Here is a 13,437-nt window from a genome sequence, read left to right as displayed (position 1 = left end):
TCTTTTCCCAAGAGAGAAACAGGAAGCGCTTCAGAAGTTACGTTAGTTATATAGTACAGCTCAAAAGTATTGAATAAAAGATGAGCTTCCCATAGCAAAGAAAAAAAAAATAGAATGGAACATAATTCTAGCTGTACACGCAGCTCCCCAGTAGGAGTAGTGTAGCGAGGAACCATGCTTGATTCAAAAGATAATCAAGAAGAAAGGGCTCAAACAACGACTCAGTGGTGAAGACAAGTGGATGCTCAGTCAGAGCATCCAGGTTCAATTCCTAGCATCCATGTGGTGGTTCACACGTATGAACTCCATTTTCAGGTTATCAGATGCCTCCTCTGGCCACCTTTAACACCAGACATAGTGCACACATGCAGGCAAAAAAAAAATCCATACACATCAAATAAAATCAATTAATTTAAAGAAAATAAAATCGCGGGGCTGAGGAGGAAATCCTTCCTTAATACGTAAAATGGTAAAATGGTGAGCAATTGAGGAAGAAAATCAACCCTTGGTATTCTCATACATGCCCACACATGTGTGTGTGTGTGCATGGATGCCTGCGTATACATAATAAGGACACATACATGAATTTACTCATACTAATATATTCACACACACACAGACACACACAGAGACACAAACAACAACATACATACACGTGTGTGCAAGTTAGATGGCCCTGGTACAAAAGACTAGCATTCCTATGTTCAGGATAAATGTCTATCTCTCACAAGCTTCAAATCCAGTTGCAGGTTCTGTAAAATGAGATTGTCTCCCGTTAATCTATGGGACTCAGAGACCATCAGAAAGGCACCAAATGAGGGAATTTATCATTTAAAACTGAACTATCCCAAAACGTTAAGAGCAGGGACAAGCACAAATTGGGTAGCCTGAATTGAACATTTTCCAGTTCCAAGGTAGGAGAGCCCGGTGTGAAGGTGACGGACAGTAGGAGAACTGGACACTGAAGGCTCAAAAAGTGGAGGCAGCTAAATGTGTCTTTGACAGTGAAGTGCACTGGGAGGGGTGTTGTGGGAAGCCTTGCTGGTCAGAGGTTATAGTCTAACACTAACCCGACAGCTTTTTCCAAAGCTAGGTGACCTGGGCACTCCCTCCCTCGAGGGCAACTTCCTGTTCTCTATCTGCCCTTGTCTGAAGAATGCCCCTAGGCCCAGAGGATGGATCTTATCTGAAAGCTGTCTCTAAGTCTGGGTGCCTGATTTACCTTTAGTGTAACCCTTGGCACAGTTCCGTGCTAGACATCTCCAGTGTTGTAGATATGGTAACTAAGCTTGAACCGCGAGCTTTGCTCTTGGACCGTGTTGTCACCTAAGACGTCTTCAAAGACTGTGTCCCTTAATGCAAATTAGGGTTTGTCTTCAAGCTCCCCAATCCTATACGCTGGGATGAAGCTGAGCTGATTCACAGAAGTCCTCTCTTGGCGGGCTTTCCCAGCTGCCCAAACCCTGTTCCCTGCTTCTGCTCCCTCCGCCTCTGTAGACCAGTGCAGTTCACTGTCCCTAGGAAGAAGTAGAGCCACAGAAATCTAATAGCCCTGAGCCTGAGGCCAAGGGGCGGATTAATCTCTGGAGCCACTGGCCTTGACTCTGCAACTTCTGTAGAGTCTCAACTCTCAAACTCCTAGCCGTGTGTTGACAGTGAATCTTCCCAGTGGGACGTTAACGATTAGTGGGTTCTGGCAATATGGAGACAGCTCCCATGTCTGCACAGATTTCAGTGGTGTTTCTTTTCACACTCCTAACCCACTGGAGAGACACCCTGTCATCAGAACACCAGCTAGACCCTGGGTAGGTCCTGGAGAGGCTCCGGAGGAATGGAGGACATGCCCAGCCGACAGACAGCAAACCTAAGAGTGGTGAACAGAAGGATTATGTAATATTATGCACATAATATTACACATTAAAGTGGAGGCTGCTCTAATAGACACCATATATATGCTTCTGCAGCGCGTGAGTCCCCAAGGTCAGCTGACCCATTCCTTGCCCTCTACTACCTGGACATAAAATTGACAGGGTCTAATGTTGAATAAAATGAAAATATTTCAATATTTAATCTACTTTTGTTTTTATTTTGTGTCTCTTTGTGAATTTCCTTTCCATTTTTACTATATTTTATTAAATCACATTAAACATCTTTATTTTTACTTCCCTTCATAAATTCATCAATGCCGTTTAGACAATTTTTATTGCTGATTAATATTTTTTTTAATTTTCCTTTCTGGTTTTCTATTTTGTCTTGTATTCCTCAGTCTCTTTTTCACCTCCCCCCATACCTTTATTAATATTTTGATCTTACAATAAATGTTTTTTAAAACATAAAATTATACCTATTTTTTTATTCTCTTTGTTATATTTGTTCATTTTGTTTCTCAGTTTTTGCTGTTTTGGGTAATTTTTTTCTTTATCCCTGCCTTTTCAAAGGGTTTTTATGTCTTCACACTTTTTTTCCCTTCCATAAAGTTCTCTACTCTTCCTGTTTTTCTTTTATTTGCTTAACATTTATTTTTCATTTGATTTCTCTGCTTTCTTTCTTTCTCTCGTTCCTTTAATATTTGTAATTTAACTTTATGGAATAGTGTATATTATTTTTACCACTTTATATTTTAGGTCATTGGTGGCTCATCAATTGACTTTTAAATTTTTCTACACCTTCTAATTTTATATTTTGGGGTTTTAACAGTTTATTTCCTCTTCTTTTAGTCATATCAAAGAGCAATGTCTCAAGAATTTATCAGGAAAAAATACATAAGGTTCTTCCCACTTGTTGAAGGACTATAGACATTTAAAGATGGCTGAGAGAAGAGTAATTGTTTTCTCCCATGGGTTAAATTCTTATTTGGTTAACAAAACAAGTGGTCAGCCAAAAGAATATGTATGACATTAATGTATTAAGGAGGTTATATTTACATATTTATTTGTGTTTATATTTAATAATAACTAAAAGAGGCCACGAATTTGTGGAATGGGAGAGGCATAGGAAATAAAAAGAAGGAAATGAGGTTTGGAAATGATGTAAATACAGTACATGCATTCAAAAATTAAAAATACATTTAATTTAATAAAAAGATATGTAAGTAAAGATAAAGGAAATATCCAAAACAGCATATGCAAAGATCACATGACAGGAACACAAAGATTTGAAAGTTAATGATATGGCTCTTTCAAACATTCCTAACAACTGAAATCAAAGATAGGAAAAAAAGGCAAAATATTGGACGGAGATCCAAAAGTGTACCATTAAAAATTGGCAGTGATCTCAAAGAAGATAAAAACAAGCAAGGGAGTTCAATCCAAAGCATTGTAAGCAAGACAGAGGAAAAACTAAAACCAGAAAACTGAAAAACTGAGAAAATTAGCAATATGAGTGGAAAGGCCAGAAACACAGAAGAAATATTCATGTAGTAAACTGAAATTTAGAATAATTACCCTGTAATTTTAGAAATGACAAAACTACCACAGTGGGAACATAACCAATGGAACTAAACACAAGGAAAAAGGAAGACTATCAGGGATAGAGGAGAAAGTAAAGGAAGTACTACATTCAATTATCAATTAAACAAAGCAAAAAAACCCAACAGTAATGACAAAAATAAACTATAGAATATCTTTGCAACTGTTCTGCAAGTGTAAATACATTCAAATTTCTTTTTTTTAATTTTATAAGAAAAACTGAGTAAAACAAAACAATATTTCGCTCAAGGCACGGCTGAGAAGTGATGAGGGTTGGTTCCACCACCTAGTATCTAACATTATGGGGGGTTAGTGGCTAAGATATTTCTCTTTATTAGTGTGACCTCTGGAAAAATACATCCTAAGGAATGAAAGCAGGTGAGCATACGTGGTATGAAGTCCTTCTGTATATATGTTTCTTTTATTGGTTAATGAATAAAAAAGCTGCTTTCAGGCCATGGCTTCAGAATATGGCCAGGCTGGAAACGATATATATAGAGAGAGTGTAGGCGGAGTCAATGAGAAGCTATGGAGCCTCCAGAGGAGAAAGAGGTTAGCCACCAGCCTGAACCTTGGCGATAGTCTACATGGTAAAATATAAAATAATAGAACTGGGTTAATAAGCTATAAGATCTTGCTACGAATACGCTAGAGTCATTGGCCAAGCAGTTGTTATAATTAATATAGCTTCAGAGTGGTTATTTTGAGTCTGAACAGCTAGGAATGAACATGCAGCCTCCTATTATACATACATTTGACAATTAGTGGTGAACTTGTTGTTCCATGTGAGGTTTTATTGGAAGAATTTATTAATAAGGGAAGAGATTCATTTACTGACTTAGAAAATATGTCCATTTCTCTACCTGCCCCAAAATAATGAGGACTGGAAAGTGTCTGAGTGTTCTTAGTGCACCCAACATTATGCATTAACCAATTTGCCCTAAGGTTATGCTAATGCTTCTATTCCTGACAGTTGCATGAATAATGACATATGGAGTAGATGAAGTTCCAGAGAATATCATATCGATCCACTTTCCTAATGTGATGTCAGAAAAGCTTTGAATCAGCCACTTCAGATCTTTTGTGCGCCAGAAAATGGAACCTCCACGTGAGCAGTGGCATGTAGAGCCACAGGTAAAAGTGGCATTATTTTGACACAGGGAAAGCAGGAGATAATACCTATGAAGACTAAATGTACTTGGCCTCTTTGCGTAGTTCCTCACTTGGTGAACAGGCACATTTAGACACATGAACTGAAAGGGTCTGATTGTCAATAAAGAAGACCTCTTAGCAGTAAGGCCCGTGTCATACTACTGAATAAGCCATTGCAACAAGAGGAAATAAGCCAGACAGAAGCTGGATATTAACTTCATTACCAAGAGTGATTGAGTTACGGGGACTGAGCTCTGTGTCCCTAACCAACACCTGTACAATGCATTTTCTGTAAGAGAGAGTGGCCGATGGTGACTATGGAGCGTTAGGCTTCTCACTCTAAAGGCAAATATGGGTGCCTATGGTGGTTCCTTCATCCCCCACAATATTCTCCTTGAGTTGAGTCTGTGTCTACTGGAGTCTGATGACATGCCACCCCCACTCCATGCTGCTTCACTGAATAGCACATCTCTGGACTGCATTCAACTGGGGACAAAGCATGCAGTGAACCAATGCTATCTGATAACATCCCTTTGTGCTCTTAAGAGGCATTTTAAGTGTGAAACTTTTCCTTAAGATTTCTGTCTTTGATTCCATCAGTTACTGGATGAAGGCTCTATGATAATAGTTGGGATAGTCACCAATCTGATTACAGGGGACAGCCAGTTCAGGCACCGTTTCCACTATGGCTAGCAGTCTTATCTTGCTTGGTTCATCCTTGTGGACTCTGGGGAATTTCCCTAGCACCAGGTTTTTTCCCTAATCCCATAATGACTCCCTCTATCAAGATATCTCTTTCATTGCTCTCCCACTCCATCTTCTCTCCACCAAGGAAATCCAGTCCAAGAGACGGAGGAGGGATTATATGAGCAAGCGAGGTCAAGATCAGGATGGCAAAATCCACAGAGCCAGTTGAGCCAAGCTTGTGGTAACGCAGGAACTCTAGACAGAGAGCTCTGGAGCCTTCATGGGACTGAAATGTGCCCTCTGCACATGGGAGACAGTGATGTAGCTTGTTTTATCTGAGGGGCCCCTGGCAGTGGGACTGTTGTGCCTAAGTCCTGTGACCCCCCATGGTCTCAGAATACCAGCACAGTGGCACACTCTTTCAAATGCAAGGTTTCACTTATTGTGTATGGACTAGCCCGGGTCCCCTACCTCCCCTGACACAGGAGATGGAGGCAGAAGGACCCCGCCTACTATTGTAAGTGGTTTATAAAGACAAAAACCACAAAGCAGTCATAAGATTACGGTTTTAAAGTACAAAATTATTTATCCTATATCACAATTGGCTAAAGGTTAGGTAAAGCTTAGCTGTTATTCTCTGATAGGCTGTCGTTGCTTCGGGAGGTTTGTTTATCCATAACAACTGTCCCTTGCTCAAGTCCTCAGGACATCTGCTGACCCTTTGCTAACCACAGGCACTGATTGAAAGCTTATCTGATTGGTCCATTGTTACTTAACTGATAGGGAAAGTTAGGTGTTCAGCATCTTGTCAGCAATTTTGTGTAAATTGGGTGTTTTCCCCATGAGCTAATATTTCCCTTAAAAGGGGGCTAGCGACCCCCGGCTTTCTTCAAGGTCCCGGCATGAAAATAAAATCTTTTCCATCCTCACAGGACAAGGATCTATCCCAGGGGCATGAGTTAACGTTTTTGGAGCCCATTCTCTATGGTGGGTTGCCTTGCTCAGCCTTGATGCTGGGGAGTGGATGGGAGCTTGGTACTGCCTGCCTCAACATAATGTTCCAGGCTTTGCTGACTCCCGCGGGAGGTCTTACCCTTTGGGAAGAGTGGATGGAGCTTGGGCTTGGGGAGAGGTGGGGGGTGAGAGGAGGGGAGGGAGGGAGAATTGTGGTTGGAATGTAAAATGGATAAAAGAGATTTCTCATTAGTGCGGCAAAGAATCTTAGATTGCCTGCTGGAACCGGAGGTCCTTTGTGCTCAAATGTCATTTTCTTCTTTCCTTTCAAAGCAGGTGCTCTGTGGTCTGAAGACCCTGCCCCCACCTACTTTTGCTCATTTACTGCTCACTAGAGCTTCTCTCAAACACATGTTCACAGCAGATCTTTGTGGGTATTGGATCCTTTGGTGACTCAAGTGTATACAAAGGTTATCAGTCTCTCCTATGTGGTACTTAGTTTATTCCAATTTGGTATTTATCAGAGTATATTACCTTGTGTTTGTTTAAAGGCTTCCCTTGTAGACTGAGATTTTATTCTGTGGTAAAATGAAAAGGGTTCTGTATCACAAAGTGGAAAGTAGTCAATGAGAAACATATGATTGCTGAAAATGATTGTATTAATTTTATGAACATATATGAAATTCAATATGATATAAAAGCACATTCCAGAATTATCACATAGATTTATAATTAGTTTTCTTATTAAGTATTTTATATATTTTTAAAATTTATGTCCATGGGCTTTTACCTGCATGTTAGTTTATGCGCTACTTGCATGCAGTGCCAATGGAATCCAGAAGGGATTAGATCTTCTGGAACTATAGTCCCAGAAAGTTGTTTCCTGCCCTGTAGGTGCAAGGAATTAAGCATTCCCAGCAGAAGAGCATTCTGTGCTCCTAAGCTCTGAGCCATCACTCCAACCTCAGCATCATGAATATTAATAGATCATTTTCAGTAACCAGTGCAGAGTTGTGAGTCAGTAGGGACGATGATATTCTTACTCTTCTTTGAATCCTCTGCACACATATCCACAGTCTAGCAACTAAATACAGGCGAATTATTGATTTCTCCTTATTTTTTAATGGTAGTATCTCAGAAAAGTAGGTGTAGTGCATTAGGTAATTATAACCATAATGGACTACGTTATTCTCCTTAAGTATGCCAAATTCAGTGAGTTTTAGACAAACTATGTAGTCTCTACTAATACCTTAAGGGAAGAAAAATCCATGAGAAGGCAAGTATCACTAATTGACTGGAATAATAATAAAAGTATAGTGAGGGGCCATAAAATATATCCTATGGTTCTGGATATTCTAGAAGACTATTTTAGATAGGAGAAGCTATTTATTTGGTATTGATTTAGTTCATTTACCATATCCATTTCTAAATGCTAACCACTAAATTAGATAACATGACATAATAAATTTTTATTATAGTACATATACTTCATTATTGATACTCTTTTTTTTCATTTTTTTTTCTTTTTAATTTATTTATTTATTAAGGGTTTCTGCCTTCTCCCCACCACTGCCTTCCCTTTACCTCCCCCTCCCCCGATCATTATATATAATGGACTGATACTAATAATTATTTATTTATAATTATTTTTATTTAATATTTTCCATGTTATAGATATTAAAATATACCACTTTATCTATTGAACGCTATTCTTTCCCTGCTGTCTCTATGGATTTTTCTTCCCACAGAGAATACATAAGACCATAAAGGCAATTGGACTGCAACATACCAAGCGAATCAAAAGATATTTTATTTTCATTTGTATAAGAGCATGACAGATGCTGATAGATTATTTTAAATAAAACACTTCATTGTTTTTAGTGCCACAATTAAATTCTTTGCCTTTTTGATTTTAACTATCCATACTCTGTCACTGACAAATTATTGTTGGAACAGTGGAACAGTCAATAATCTAATAAAACTGCTCTTCCAAAGATATAAAAAGGCTCTCAATATCATTCTCAATTGAAGATAAAAATCCCTTAGTGCAGAATCCACAACTAAGTGGCATGTGATCTTTGATATAAGTCTGGGAGATCAAGTGTATGCAGATCTCCAATGTGAAGCAAGCATTTGGTTGGTAAAATGAATCAAACTGAATAAAATGCTAAATATTTAATTAGAGAAGGCGGCAAATGGAGCTAAACTCAAACATCATTGTCGTGAAATTAATTCAGTGCTTTATAGCCTCCTATTTCCATAAGAAGACAGCAACAAGTCCTGCCAGAGTGCACGGTGTATTTCTTTGATGCTAAGGACTAGTAACAGAAAAAGTCCAACTAAGAAATGTCACCCAGCAACTGCCTTTTCATTACTTAGATTTTAAAATTTCTCAAATTTGCTTCTTCTCATGACCCCAGCATGAGTTCAGTCCTCATCTCTGTAGGGAAGAATCCATTACCTTCCCAACCTGTCTGCTTGCTTCCAGATTTTCCCTCCTTTAATATTTTTTTGATGATTTCATACAAGCCTAGTTTATAAATCTGATACTGTTACTTTTTAACCACATATCTAGTATCATTGGGTAATATAAAATCTGATTTCCACACTATGGTATTCAAAGGCTTCGTGATTCCCTTTAAGCCTATTTTTTAAAAATTTCTTATCTCAACTCATACCCTTCAACATCTTGACATGATGTGCTTGATGTTCCTCTAAAGACTTTGATTTATTCCATCTTGCCTTTGTTTAATCTGCTCCATATTCCTGAACGTGCCTTCCTATCTGGTGACAGTTGAATTGCATATCACTTATGCTTCATTTAAAGCTGAAAACTCTAGCAAGTGTGACTAACTGTACCAAAATTAAATGGGTTCTAGTTACAATTCCTGGTGAAATTCTCAAATGATTCTGATTGAATGCAAGTGTCTAGTTCAGCACCTGTGACAGAATAAAAATTAAAAATAGATATGCTTTGAATTTTATTAAATTGAGGAGGAGATTTTGTTTTTCACTACTTGTATTTTGCACCTTTGAACACATGATTAATAAACTTGTAGCTTTATCATTATTAAGTACAGACTGAGTTGGGCTCACCATAGTGGTCAGGTCATCTAGAGAGAGAGAGTATGTGGGGATAGGATTTGCTGGCCCGGATCTGGTAGAGGACAGGACTAAACAGAGCCACATCCGACTTTTGAACAACAGAATTTCTTATTTGTAGGAAGATATTGATGCAAATATAACTTGAAATAACTAGAGATATCAAGGTAATAAAACTCATAGAGACACAGATATTGTGATTTCATAAGCCCAGAAACAGAGTCCTCTTGGAGAATTTTGGAATTAGACAAAGCAGTTGATAGAATCCCAGGCTGAGATTTATAGTCTGGAGTGATGGGTGATAAAATGCAGGTCTACAAATGAGTAAACAAATTGTGTTCTCTCCATAAATCTGATAGGTGCAGTCAGAAGCAAATGCTTTATCTATGTCTGTGCTGTTCCCTGGGGCTTCATGGTACCTGAAATCTGTTGGGATATTTTCTTTAAGGGAATCAAGATGAATTCTGATCATTCACACAATAAAACAACAGAGAAAGATGTCTGGAAAAAAGAGTTTCCTTATTTTTTTTCTACTTTAGCGTAGTAATCAGTAAACTGTGGGTCACCCAACAAATCTAGTTCATTAGTCTAACAACATTTACTGAAGCATACCTATGTTAATTTATTTGGTTATCATGTGTGCTTGTTTTTATTGGACAATGACAGCAGTAGGTGCCACAGTAGTGACCACATGGCTTCAGTACGTTAATTACTTCCTATCTGGCTTTGCCAGCTTCTGCTGTAACCTTCAGTTTCTCTTGCGGTCAATCACTAATCTTCATTTTAGTTTGCTTGTAACCCCAATCTCCAGCACCCCTCAGGATTCATTAACAGAAGTTTCACCATGAAAAAAATGAAAGAGCGCTTGCCCTTTCAGCAATGATTGCTGCTTATATCAAATATTATTCATCGTTAACTCAAAAACATTAGATTGTAGAAAGGATCTTAGGAGATCATTAAGTTGCAACATATATCCTAAGTTGGACAAGATTCTAGGTGGCATTATTCTAAGTCTATGTATCCAAGAAGTTTCTGGGGTTTCCTGCAGGGAATGGCTTCAGAACTTTTGTGCATAGTCTGAAAATAAAGGCAACATATACAATGATTTTGTATTGATTTCTGATACAATTTATGACAATAGCTGGCAACCTCAAATTGCATCTTTTTGTGCAAGTTTTGGCTGAGAGTTCCTGTTGAAGGTTTCTTTGCCCTTTTTGTTGACAATTGTCAAAATGTATTTAATTATACAGTAAATAACATAATACAACAAGGAAAGCAGTATTATGTCTCATGAATGGAAAAACTAACACAATGTGGATGGAAGAAATTTTACAAGGCCTAGAAGAAGAGCTACAGTTAATCAGTGGCTACTTAGATAGAAAAAATTAGTTTTCTCAAAGAATGAGCCTGCTGTTTTTCGATCCCACATGATCAGTCCTAGACACATGTCCATATGTGCATACGTGTGTGTGTGTGTGTGTGTGTGTGTGTGTGTGTGACCACAATCAGAGCTCAAAGCTTCAAGAAGGAGTGGTAGAAGGATATAGGATATGTTGGAGTAGGTATAGGGAGGGAAAAGATAAGTAAACCGAGTACTCATGTAGCAAATTAAAAATAATATAAAGTGAAATATAGGATCAATATCATGTAACACATTTGTATTATCTAAATTTTAGTTATGAACCATTCTGGATTTCAGACACCCAGGGCTGTTGTACCAGTCAACGTAGTGATTCTCCAGTTCCAGGAGATGGCATCAGCCCACCAGGGTGACTGGGACATTCCTGTGGTGACATCAACCCACCAGAGTGACAGGGTGCCTGGGACAGTGCTGTATGACATCAGGGTGTCTGGAACAGTGCTGTGTGACATCAGGGTGTCTGGGACAGTGCTGTGTAACATCAGGGTGTCTGGGATAGTGCTGTGTGACATCAGCCCACCAGGGTGTCTGGGACATGCTGTTCACATTACCATGACCTTCTCTCTTAACTGCTCACTTGGCTTATTCCACAAGTGTTTATGAAAAAGGGAAATTCAAAAGCATTTTTCAGTACTTTGCTCAGATCCAATAGTTACTGACTTAGACATGAATTTGAATCTCTGTTCTTCTAAAGATCTCAAAGTTCAAATATAAAATTGATTCTGAATCAGTTCTTTAGTCTTTCTCCAACTAGAAACTTAAACTTGAAGTCTCTCAGGGAATGCTAGTCCTGTGCTCCAGAAATATCTGACATTTAAATTTTTGAGCTATAATCAAATGCATTGTATTATTATGCAGATAGTCATACGCCTATACAATGAAATTGATTCTGAATCAGTGTTTTAGTCTTTCTTCAACTAGAAACTTAAACTTGAAGTCTCTCAGGGAATGCTAGTCCTGTGCTCCAGAAATATCTGACATTTAAATTTTTGAGCTATAATCAAATGCATTGTATTATTATGCAGATAGTCATATTCTTGTTTCCTTCCTTCCTTCCTTCATTCCTTCTTCCTTCTGTTCTTCCTTTCTTCCTTCCTTCCTTCTTCTTTCTGTTCTTCCTTTCTTCCTTCCTTCCTTCCTCTCTTTTTTTAATTCAGTAAGGAAAATTGTGGGAGGACACTACATTCTACACCTTTATATTTTTCATTTTGTATATAAATAGAATTGAATCATATTTAGATATAGAAATGATACCGATAAAATAATTATGTTCTTTAAATTGTTTCTCTATGGATATAAAAATTACTTTTAAAAATACATTATTATAATAATGAACTAAAATGTATGTGAGCATAGTTCTCAGGGGACAAAGGGAGTGATTAGACTGGCTTATTAATAAAAAATGAAAGGAACAAGTGAATAAGATGATTCAAATCCACATTCACTTATTAATGAATCCTAATATTGCACATTTACAAATGAATACTGAACAGTTATGTAATTAAAACAAACATGAGTGAATCTACTCTATGTCTCAATGAAATATCAGGCATTATGTTACATTGATGTAAATGGATTTATATCCTGATCTTTGTAAAAGACCTCCATAGGAACATTTTTACAATTAAACACAAAGAAAGTTGCTGCGTTCTCAACTCCTAGGACTAGTGATCTCTGAAGCATTTCTTGTAATATGATAAATAATGAGCCACGATTGCAATCAAAGCCAGCCTCGAGAAGTTTCCTCAAGTCTGCCTTTTACTGGCATGGTGACATAGTATAAGGCATATATATTCGTATATTCGATGTACAATGGGAATTGACTCCCCAGTGGTACTCTACTGCAGGGTTAGGGGAATTAATTAGACAATGAATCTGAAGGCTCCCAGGCTCCGCAAAGAGAGGCACAACGGCAATGCATTATATGCCTGTGAGACAAAGCGATGAGACATCCCCTTTTCATACTAATCAAAATTATTCCTACCGAGAGAGTAAATGTTAGCAAGTAAATTAAGACTATTTTTTTGATAGAGTTTCTAGTCTCACATATCCTAGGGCAGCAAGCAGGAAGAACAAACACATCTCTCAGACAATTTAAATATGTTTCTCCCATTAAGAAAATGGGGCCACCTCAAAGGCATAGTGGAAAAGATTTCATAAAGTCATCAAAGCACCAACTTGAAAATAGTTGGGGCAGACCAAAATGAAAGACTCATATGCAATGAGAAGAAAGCAATGGCAACTCAAATGAAATTCTTTTCATCCATATCCAATGCTGAGAGTGTTATAATGAAAGACCATACTGTATATATAGTGTGAGGCACAAATATATGTTTTAGAATTCACGGTAATGTGAACGCCTGTGAGTGTTCATGTGAATTCAGGCACCCTATGGAAGAAATGGGTTGCCGATAACGTCACCCGTAGCAGCCCTCTCAATTTGTCTGTGTTCTTATGGATTATGACCTTATTTCACTACTGATGCTTCTATAATTATTATTTATTGCAGACAGTTCCACACGATATCCAGGATTTTTTTTTCTTTTATTTTCGAGACAGGGTTTCTCCGTAGCTTTTGGTTCCTGTCCTGGAACTAGCTCTTGTAGACCAGGCTGGCCTCGAACTCACAGAGATCCTCCTGCCTCTGCCTCCCGA

This window comes from Microtus ochrogaster, chromosome 24 (genome assembly GCF_000317375.1).
Source record: "Microtus ochrogaster isolate Prairie Vole_2 chromosome 24, MicOch1.0, whole genome shotgun sequence".
In the NCBI taxonomy this organism is placed as follows: Eukaryota; Metazoa; Chordata; class Mammalia; order Rodentia; family Cricetidae; genus Microtus; species Microtus ochrogaster.
This window is presented reverse-complemented; position numbering follows the sequence as displayed.